The sequence below is a fragment of the Triticum aestivum genome, chromosome 1B (assembly GCF_018294505.1).
Source record: "Triticum aestivum cultivar Chinese Spring chromosome 1B, IWGSC CS RefSeq v2.1, whole genome shotgun sequence".
NCBI lineage: Eukaryota > Viridiplantae > Streptophyta > Magnoliopsida > Poales > Poaceae > Triticum > Triticum aestivum.
The window spans coordinates 594,649,883-594,660,118 of record NC_057795.1 but is presented as its reverse complement, the minus strand read 5'-3'; positions in this window follow the sequence as shown (position 1 = coordinate 594,660,118).

Genomic DNA, 10,236 nt, shown 5'->3' with positions numbered 1-10,236 from the left:
TGATGCTCGTGGTGGGTATCGTTATTTTCTTACCTTCACAGATGCTTTGAGCAGATATGGTTATATCTACTTAATGAAGCATAAGTCTGAAACATTTGAAAAGTTCAAAGAATTTCAGAGTGAAGTGGAAAATCATCGTAACAAGAAAATAAAGTTTCTACGATCTAACCATGGAGGAGAATATTTGAGTTACGAGTTTCGTCTTCATTTGAAACAACATGGGATAGTTTCACAATTAACGCCACCTGGAACACCACAGTGAAATGGTGTGTCCGAACGTCGTAACCATACTTTATTAGATATGGTGCGATCTATGATGTCTCTTACTGATTTACTGCTATCGTTTTGGGGTCATGCTTTAGAGACGGACGCATTCACTTTAGATAGGGCACCATCAAAATCCGTTGAGACAACGCCTTATGAACTATGGTTTGGCAAGAAACCAAAGTTGTCATTTCTTAAAGTTTGGGGTTGCGATGCTTATGTGAAAAAGCTTCAACCTGATAAGCTCGAACCCAAATAAGAGAAGTGTGTCTTCATAGGATACACAAAGGAAACTGTTGGGTACACCTTCTATCACAGATCCGAAGGCAAAATCTTTGTTGCTAAGAATGGATCCTTTCTAGAGAAGGAGTTCCTCTCGAAAGAAGTGAGTGGGAGGAAAGTAGAACTTGATGAGGTAATTGTACCTGCTCCCTTATTGGAAAGTAGTTCATCAGAGAAATCAGTTCATGTGATTCCTACACCAATTAGTGAGGAAGCTAATGATGATGATCATGAAGCTTCAGATCAAGTTACTACCGAACCTCGTAGGTCTTCTAGAGTAAGATCCGCACCAGAGTGGTACGGTAATCCTATTCTGGAAGTCATGTTACTGGACCATGATGAACCTACGAACTATGAGGAAGCGATGATGAGCCCAGATTCCGCGAAATGGCTTGAGGCCATGAAATCTGAGATGGGATCCATGTATGAGAACAAAGTGTGGACTTTGGTGGACTTGCCCTATGATCGGCAAGCCATAGAAAATAAATGGATCTTTAAGAAGAAGACCGACGCAGACGGTAATGTTACTGTTTACAAAGCTCGACTTGTTGCGAAAGGTTTTCGACAAGTTCAAGGAGTTGACTACGATGAGACTTTCTAACCCGTAGTGATGCTTAAGTCTGTCGAATCATGTTAGCAATTGCTGCATTTTATGATTATGAAATTTGGCAAATGGATGTCAAAACTGCATTCCTAAATGGATTTCTAGAAGAAGAGTTGTATATGATGCAACCAGAAGGTTCTGTCGATCCAAAGGGTGCTAGCAAAGTGTGCAAGCTCCAGCAATCCATTTATGGACTGGTGCGGGCCTCTCGGAGTTGGAATAAAATCTTTGATAGTGTGATCAAAGCATATGTTTTATAAAGACTTTTGGAGAAGCCTGTATTTACAAGAAAGTGAGTGGGAGCTTTGTAGCATTTCTGATCTTATATGTAGATGACATATTGTTGATTGGAAATGATATAGAATTTCTGGATAGCATAAAGGGATACCTGAATAAGAGTTTATCTATGAAAGACCTTGGAGAAGTTGCTTACATATTGGGCATCAAGATCTATAGAGATAGATCAAGACGCTTAATTGGACTTTCACAAAGCACATACCTTGATAAAGTTTTGAAGAAGTTCAAAATGGATCAGTCAAAGAAAGGGTTCTTGCATGTGTTACAAAGTGTGAACTTGAGTCAGACTCAAAGCCCGACCACCGCAGAAGATAGAGAGAAAATAGAAGTCATTACCTATGCTTCAGCCATAGGTTCTATCATGTATGCAATGATGTGTACCATACCTAATGTATGTCTTGCTATAAGCATAGCAGATAGGTACCAAAGTAATCCTGGAGTGGAACACTGGACAGCGGTCAAGAACATCCTGAAATACCTGAAAAGGACTAAGGATATGTTAATCGCTCATGGAGGTGGAAAAGAGCTCGTCGTAAATGGTTACGTCGATGCAAGCTTTGACACTAATCCGGATGACTCTAAGTCGCAAACCGGATATGTATTTTTATTTAATGGAGGAGCTGTCAGTTGGTGTAGTTCCAAGCAGAGCGTCGTGGCGAGATCTATGTGTGAAGTGGAGTACATTGCTGCTTCGGAAGCAGCAAACAAAGGAGTTTGGATGAAGGAGTTCATATTCGATCTAGGTGTCATACCTAGTGCATCGGGTCCAATAAGAATCTTTTGTGACAATACTGGTGCAATTGCCTTGGCAAAGGAATCCAGATTTCACAAGAGAACCAAGCACATCAAGATACGCTTCAATTCCATCCGTCATCAAGTGTCTAAAGGGGACATAGAGATTTGCAAGATACACATGGATCTGAATGTTGCAAACCCATTGACTAAGCCTCTCTCACGAGCAAAACATGATCAACACCAAAGCTCCATGGGTGTTAGAATCATTACTATGTAATCTAGATTATTGACTCTAGTGCAAGTGGGAGACTGAAGGAAATATGCCCTAGAGGCAATAATAAAGTTATTATTTATTTCCTTAATTCATGATAAATGTTTATTATTCATGCTAGAATTGTATAAACCGGAAACTTAGTACATGTGTGAATACATAGACAAAACCTATAGTCCCTAGTATACCTATACTAGAATAGCTTGTTAATCAAAGATGGTTAAGATTCCTAACCATAGACATGTGTTGTCATTTGATGAACGGGATCACATCATTAGGAGAATGATGTGATGGACATGACCCATCCGTTTGCTTAGCATTATGATCGTGTTAGTTTCATTGCTACTGCTTTCTTCATGACTTATACAAGTTCCTCGGACCATGAGATTATGCAACTCCCAAATACCGGAGGAACACTTTGTGTGCTACCAAACGTCTCAACGTAAAAGGGTGGTTATAAAGGTGCTCTACAGGTATCTCCGAAGGTGTTTTTTGGGTTGGCATAGATCGAGATTAGGATTTGTCACTCCGTGTTTTAGAGAGGTATCTCTAGGCCCTCTCGGTAATACTCATCACTATAAGCCTTGAAAGCATTGTGACTAATGAGTTAGTTGCGGGATGAAGTATTACAGAACGAGTAAAGAGACTTGCCGATAACGATATTGAACTAGGTATTGAGATACCGATGATCGAATCTCGGGCAAGTAACATACGGATGACAAAGGGAACAACGTATGTTGTTATGCGGTTTGACCGATAAAGATCTTCGTAGAATATGTGGGAACCAATATGAGCATCCAGGTTCCGCTATTGCTTATTGACCGGAGATGAGTCTCGGTCATATCTACATAGTTCTTGAACCCGTAGGGTCCGCATGCTTAACATTCAAAGACGATTGTTATTATGAGTTTTGATGTACCAAAGATAGTTCGGAGTCCTGGATGTGATCACGGACATGACGAGGAGTCTCAAAATGGTCGAGACATAAATATTGATATATTGGACGGCTATATTCGAACACCCGAAGTGTTCTGGGTGATTTCGGAGAAAATCGGAGTGCCGGAGGGGTTACCGGAACCCCCCGGGGAAGTATTGGACCTTAGTGGGCCTTAGCGGAGAGAGACGACAGTAGCCCAGGAGGTGGCGCCCCCCAAGGGGAGTCCGAATTGGACTAGGGGAGGGGGCGCGGCCCCTGTTTCCCTCTCACTCTCCCTCTCCTTCCTTCCCCCTTACCCCTCCTAGTTGGACTAGGAAAGGAGGAGGACTCCTCCCCTCCTTGGCGCGCCCCAAGTGCCGGCCGGCCTCCCCCTTGATCCTTTATATACGGGGGTAGGAGGGAACCCTAGGACACACAAGTTGACATTGTTTAGCCATGTGCGGTGCCCCCCTCCACAATTACAAACCTCGATCATATCGTCGTAGTGCTTAGGCGAATCCCTGCGTCGGCAACTTCATCATCACCGTCACCATGCCGTCGTGCTAACGAAACTGTCCCTCGGCCTCAACTGGATCAAGAGTATGAGAAACGTCCCCGAGCTGAACATGTGCTGATCGCGGAGGTGCCATATGTTTGGTGCTAAGACCGGTCGGATCGTGAAGGCGTACGACTACATCAACCGCGTTGTCATAATGCTTCCGCTTTCGGTCTACGAGGGTACGTGGACACACTCTCCCCTCTCGTTGCTATGCATCACCATGATCTTGCGAGTGCGTAGGAAAATTTTGAAATTACTACGTTCCCCAACAGAGGTGTCGTACGTTTAGTGCTTGGATCGGTTGGATCACGAAGACGTTTGACTACATCAACTGCGTTAACTAAACGCTTCTGCTTTCGGTCTACGAGGGTACGTGGACACACTCTCCCCTCTCGTTGCTATGCATCACCTAGATAGATCTTGCGTGATCGTAGGAATTTTTTTGAAATTACCGCGTTCCCCAACACCGCCAAGTTCGGCTCTCCACAGCAGCTCCCCGCAGCATGTCGCCGCGCCCAGGGAAGGTGGCGGCGGCGTGGTTTCGTTCCCCTTCCCTTGCCAAAGCCCCCCCCCCACCCCTCGATCTGGCCGGAGCTGCTCCACCCCCCCCCCCCTCCGGTCCAGTGCCGTCTCCCTCGTCCCCTCCCGCCTGACGGCGCTCATTCTTGTTAGCATTAATCATGTCATTAGGTATCTGCATGTTGAATATTGCATGTAGTTTACTCTAGGATCTGGTGAAGCTTCAGTGGTTCGCGTGAAGGAGACGAGATGTCAGGCAGCCGTGCGATGCGGCGAGCACGGCGAGATGTCGGTGGTGCCGTGCGATGCGGTAACACCGTGTGAAGTGGCAAGACGCGATGAAGCTGGAGCGGGACGGGCCACAAGACCAGGAGGAGTCGGGTAATCCGGCAAGTTCGCGTGAGTTCTGTGGCCGTTGATGAGGCTACCCAAGGACTAAACTTGGTCGTACAGGTAGCTAAGGTTGTTATCTAGCTTCATGCATGGGTTGTTAGCCTGGTGCATGCAAGTGGTTAGCGTTGAAGAGAAGCTACGCAAGTTTGGGACACAACTAATGATTAGTTTGTTAGTGCTAGTGAGTAGTGGCCGGTTGGCCGGGCCATCCACATCATGGAGTGATTCTAGGACGTGGGAGTAGTGTCTCAAGTGGTAATCTGAAGTGTATGGCAGGAGTGCCTAAACCTTGTGTATATATACAACTCTGAGTCAATGAGAAAAGAGACCGAGAGGGCTGAGGAGAGGAAAATGTAGCATCTGTGTATTTCACCAGGGGAGACAAGGCAAAGCTAGCTTTCTCCTGAATGAAGTGTGTGTGTGTGTGTGTGTGTGTGTGTGTGTGTGTGTGTGTGTGTGTGTGTGTGTTTGTGTGTGTGTGTGTGCGTTCCCCACCATGTGTGTGTGTTCTTGTGGTAGACAAAGAGAGAAGGTTGAGTTGTGAGAGGAAGCAAGAGGTAGAAGAAGAGCGGCATTGCAAGGAGGCGGCGCCAACATATGGCATCAGAGCCTTGTCGATCCACTGAGGCGGTGGCGGCGCAGTGGACTCCATGCGAGATGGAGGTCCGCGGCACGAGAAGGAGGGTTGTTGGCGGTGTGATGCCGTCAACAGCAGGTTGCAGTGCGATGCCGCTAGGAGGAGGTGGCGGTGCGACGCTGCCATGGAAATGATGCGACGCCATTACAAGGAGAGGCGACGCGATGCTGCTAAGAAGATATACGGCGTCGCGACGTCGTCGAGGATCGGCGTGAAGCTGGTCAACAGTGGTGTTTAGGGTGGTGTGATGCCATCCGCAAGATGGGATGCTGCGACGACATGGTGATCGGCGTCGCGATGGCGTCGTCCACGTCAAGAGGTGGCCTATGCGTGCAGCATGACGGCCTGGTGACTGGCGCTGCGTCCACAGCAAAATGTGAACGATGACCGACGCTGCGAAGGCGTCATCCACCAAAGGATGGTGCAAGGTGATCGGCGCTGCGATGGCGTCCTCCACGGCAAGTAGTTGCGGGTGATCCGGTTTGACAATTTGATGAGTTAGAATGACAAGATTAGGGAGGTGATTGTTAGCACTAATCATGTCATTAGGTATCTGCATGTTGAATATTGCATGTAGTTTAGTCTAGGGTCTAGTGAAGCTTCAGCTGTACGCGTGAAGAAGACGAGATGTCGGCATCCATGCGATGCGGCGAGCACAATGAGATATCGAGGGTGCCGTGCGATGCGGCAACGCTGTGGCACCCCGGCCCAGAGAAACCGGAACGCCCCGTGTTTCAGCCCAAAGATTGAGGAGAAGTCTTCTGGAATACAGCACTGCTTAGCATAGAACAAACTAGCTCTTTATTACAATCTATTTGGGTACAAGGGATTACATCGGCATGGTGACACTATGCCTGCCATTGTTGCTCTATGCAAGCAGCAGAACAACTCAAAGCAGCGGAATAACTTCTAGCAGCGGAACAACGGCGATGGTGGTCAACTCCACTCTGCAGGGACTCTGACTGGAACGCTTATCCTAGCTCGCAAACAAGGAATGCACAGCAAACAAGCAATCAAATCTGGCATGACCTGCAAACTTGCATAACATGCCAGGTCAGTACATTGAATGTACTTGCAAGATCACAATTATCAGAAGCATTCAAGACAAACAACAACATGGCAATTACAGGTTAAGCAGGGATTATCAGGATATCATCAGAACAACATAACATGAACATGATACAGCTAGAACAACATGAACATGGCATGAACATATGAATATGACGATACTAGCATGCAACATGATGACACTATCATGCACCATTTATTCTGTCCGGGTTACCTCATGACCATCACATGCATCACTTACCAACCTCGGACATCACACAATCCTCTTAGGACCAAACCAAGCTTGGTATAAACAATACCACAGTAATCATTAAATGACCACAAGGAGCTTGATCTTTACCCACGATTCTCGCACAACATCATGAATATCCAACAACTCGGTATCCTAGATACCATGGTGATCACTCACAGATCACAAACGGAACCACACTTGGTTCAACGGGTTACCTCGTAACCAAATGGCGATCGTTCACGGATCACAAACGAAACCACACTTGGTTCAGCGGGTTACCTCGTAACCAAACTGTGATCGTTCACGGATCACAAATCCAACTTATCTCATCATCGAACCGGGGTTGTTATTAAGCACATCATTATTATTAATATTGTTGACCCATAGTGTGACCAACTATGAACTGGGCCCTTATCCGCGGGCACGGCCTCGCGCTCCCATTCGGGTGGACCAACGGCGTTCCTACAAAACCGATCTACTACCATGACACTCTCCCGGCCACTCCGACTCACTCCCCACTGGGCTAAGTCCTAGGTGGCCCCATGTCTACCAAAGACACCAATGGCCACCGTCGTGGTAAAACAGCCACCATCATGGCAAAATGGTCCCAAACGGGGACAATCCGGATATAACAACAACGGGCACACAAGGCTTATGTCCGCCTAACTTATCAGGGTAGCGCGCGCCCATAACCTTCCCTCGTGGGAGGCACCGGCGAGATGCATGATAATAGATCCAGTTAGGACCTTCCCATAAAGGCAAGCTTGGTTGCACTGGTCAGCTCGATATGGTGGCACCATGACTCACCCAAATGTTGTTCAAGTTCAATTTAATCCGGTTAAACTTGCATGCAAACTATGCTGAGCCATGATAAAATAACATGATGCAAATTACAATGCATGAACATGATATCAACATAAGCATGGAGGTGCAACATAACTATTAACCATATCGACAATGAATTATCCATTTGAGCATGGCATACTGACTAGCATGAACATCACAAGTACATACTTCTCAGAAACATAGTATGACCACTAGTATCAATAATAAATATCATGCAAGAACATATCAACAATGCCATCATGCAAGCATTTAACTAACTGGATACAATGGAACATGCATAACAACGATACTCAGGACAGACGGCAGTCATGCACCGAAGACCATCACCAACATCAACATGTACTAATAGCAAGCCTAAGCGTACGAAAGGAATACTAGCAACTAGCAGGGCATGATAACCAGGTGCATAACAACATAGCAAGAAAGTAAGCACTAACCCAGAAGCATTACCGAAACAATGATAACCATATTTTAAACTAGCAAACATTTAATAAATATTCAAGTTGAAAACCATGGATACTGCATGACTATCATGCAAGTGGGCATTGTGGCTTGCCTGGGGATGAAGAAGGCACCGGGGAGAAGTTCGGTGAAGTCGCGGAAAAATTTGCTGAAAACAGTTCTCTCTTGGAGGGGTTGTTACGTGCAAGGGCAAAAAGGTCATTTCCAGAATATTAACACATGGTTAAACTGTGATCAACAGAATAGGCTCAACGAGACGAAGAAATAGGCTTTGGATTCACCTCATTTGGAGTTGCAAGCAAAAAGATATAACCTGACGAAGTCCAGGGACCAAACTATAAAAAGAATCTCTACAAACAAACCCCTGGTGGCTAAAACAGAAAACGCCTTTTGAGGGAATATGTCTTCTGCAAAGGGAAAGCGTACTTGAGACACAGAGGAAACAAAATACGCTTTCAAACAGGGAAAACATAATCTGGGTAGAGGCCACATGTGTTTACGCTTTCTCTTAGTGAAAACGTAAACAGGGAAATATGTTTCCACTTACCCAGTCAGCAGAGGCGGGGCCGGGCACGTCTGATGCTGACATGCGGGTCCCACGGGCGGTGGGGCCCATCACTTATCCAGCTAGGCAGGCGGGTCAACGCCTGCCCGCCAACAGGTGGGGCCGAGGGCCCACTGGCCAGCTGGGACGGGGCCTTCGTCTCCTTCCTCGCGCTTGCCCGACGGGGCAGAGGAAGGAGCGCGGCTTCGGCGCCCGTCCGGACGGCTCCGGCCATCGTTTGCCATGCTCCGACCACCGGTGAGCTCGGGGCGATGGCCCGCGCCCGAGGGCGACGAGAGGAGCACCAGAGGATCAGTGTAGCCAGCGGAGTTGCGGCCACGGCGGATGACATCTTCGGGCGGCGACGGGGCTTGCGGCCAGAGGCCAATGGAGGGGGACATCGCGTGCTGGGGCGGCCATAAGGGGTCCAAGGGGCTTTCTGGTGGTGGCTAGAAGTGGAGGAGGGGCTCGGGTAGCTCCAATTTAGGAGGACCAAGGCGGCGGCCATGGCGACAGAGGGAGGGCAGGAGAGCTCCTCGAGCTCAACGGAGAGGCTGAGCAGGGTCCAGGGAGTGTGGGGAGGGCAATGGAGAGCTCGGGGCTGCGCGGAAGGGGCTTATATAGCCGCGGGGCGAGGAGGTCGAGCTGGCGTCGTCGTGGATACGTGTCTGGCGTCGCGGATGCATGTGTTCACGCATGGACTCGGGGGAAGGCGACGGTGGGACACAGGGAGGAGCCCACGGGGCTGAGGGGGCCAACAGAGCATGGGGAGGAAGAAGACGGTGATGAACAGAGCCAAATGGCCACTGTTCACCCGTGGGCACGCGGCAACGAGCTTCGGTGAGGAAGCTGCCGGAGGGGGAGAGGGGTCCAGGGAGTGGGCGACGACGAGGGCTATCTGCTGGACATGCTCACGCGCGCGAAGACAACGAGAGGGGAGGGGGCCTGAGCAAGAAACCATTCAGCTCGCATCCATGGCATGCCAGAGAGGTGGTCACCGCGTGAGCTGGCAAGGAGAAAGTGCCAAAGGCTGGAACGTGTTGTCTAGTGGTAAGTTCTCCCTGGGGAGGTTTCAACTGCGGTGGTAGATCAATGAAAAATGCTCTGGTTAAATGGTAATCAACGTCTGAAGTTTAACTGCAGTAAACTTGAGTGACTAAGTGTGATCCAGAGAGATAAGCTATGGGTCAAATATGATGTCTGGGAGGTTTAGGCTAGTAAGGACTACAGTCCTGGGGAGTTGGAGAAGAAATGGATCAAGATTTAATGCAGTTGCTTCACAGCTGCCTAATTTGGTCCAGAAACTTGATCAACATGTTGCACTCATATGGAGTGTCAACATGTGCTCAAATTGGGCAAAGCAAGGTTATTTTCTCATATGAAGATGCTCAAAAAGTCTCATACCAATTGGCCAAGCCAAAATGGTACTTGCTTCACAAACATCTCCTCTGGATAGAAACTTGCAAACATTCTAGAGGAATAATGGCTTGATGAAATGTTCCAAAAATGGGTGGAGATAGGTTATATGGATAATAGAAGGCCTAGAAAAATTTTCAGCCATAATGGAGCAAGATAAAATATACTTGCTTCATAGACTGAAAATTTGG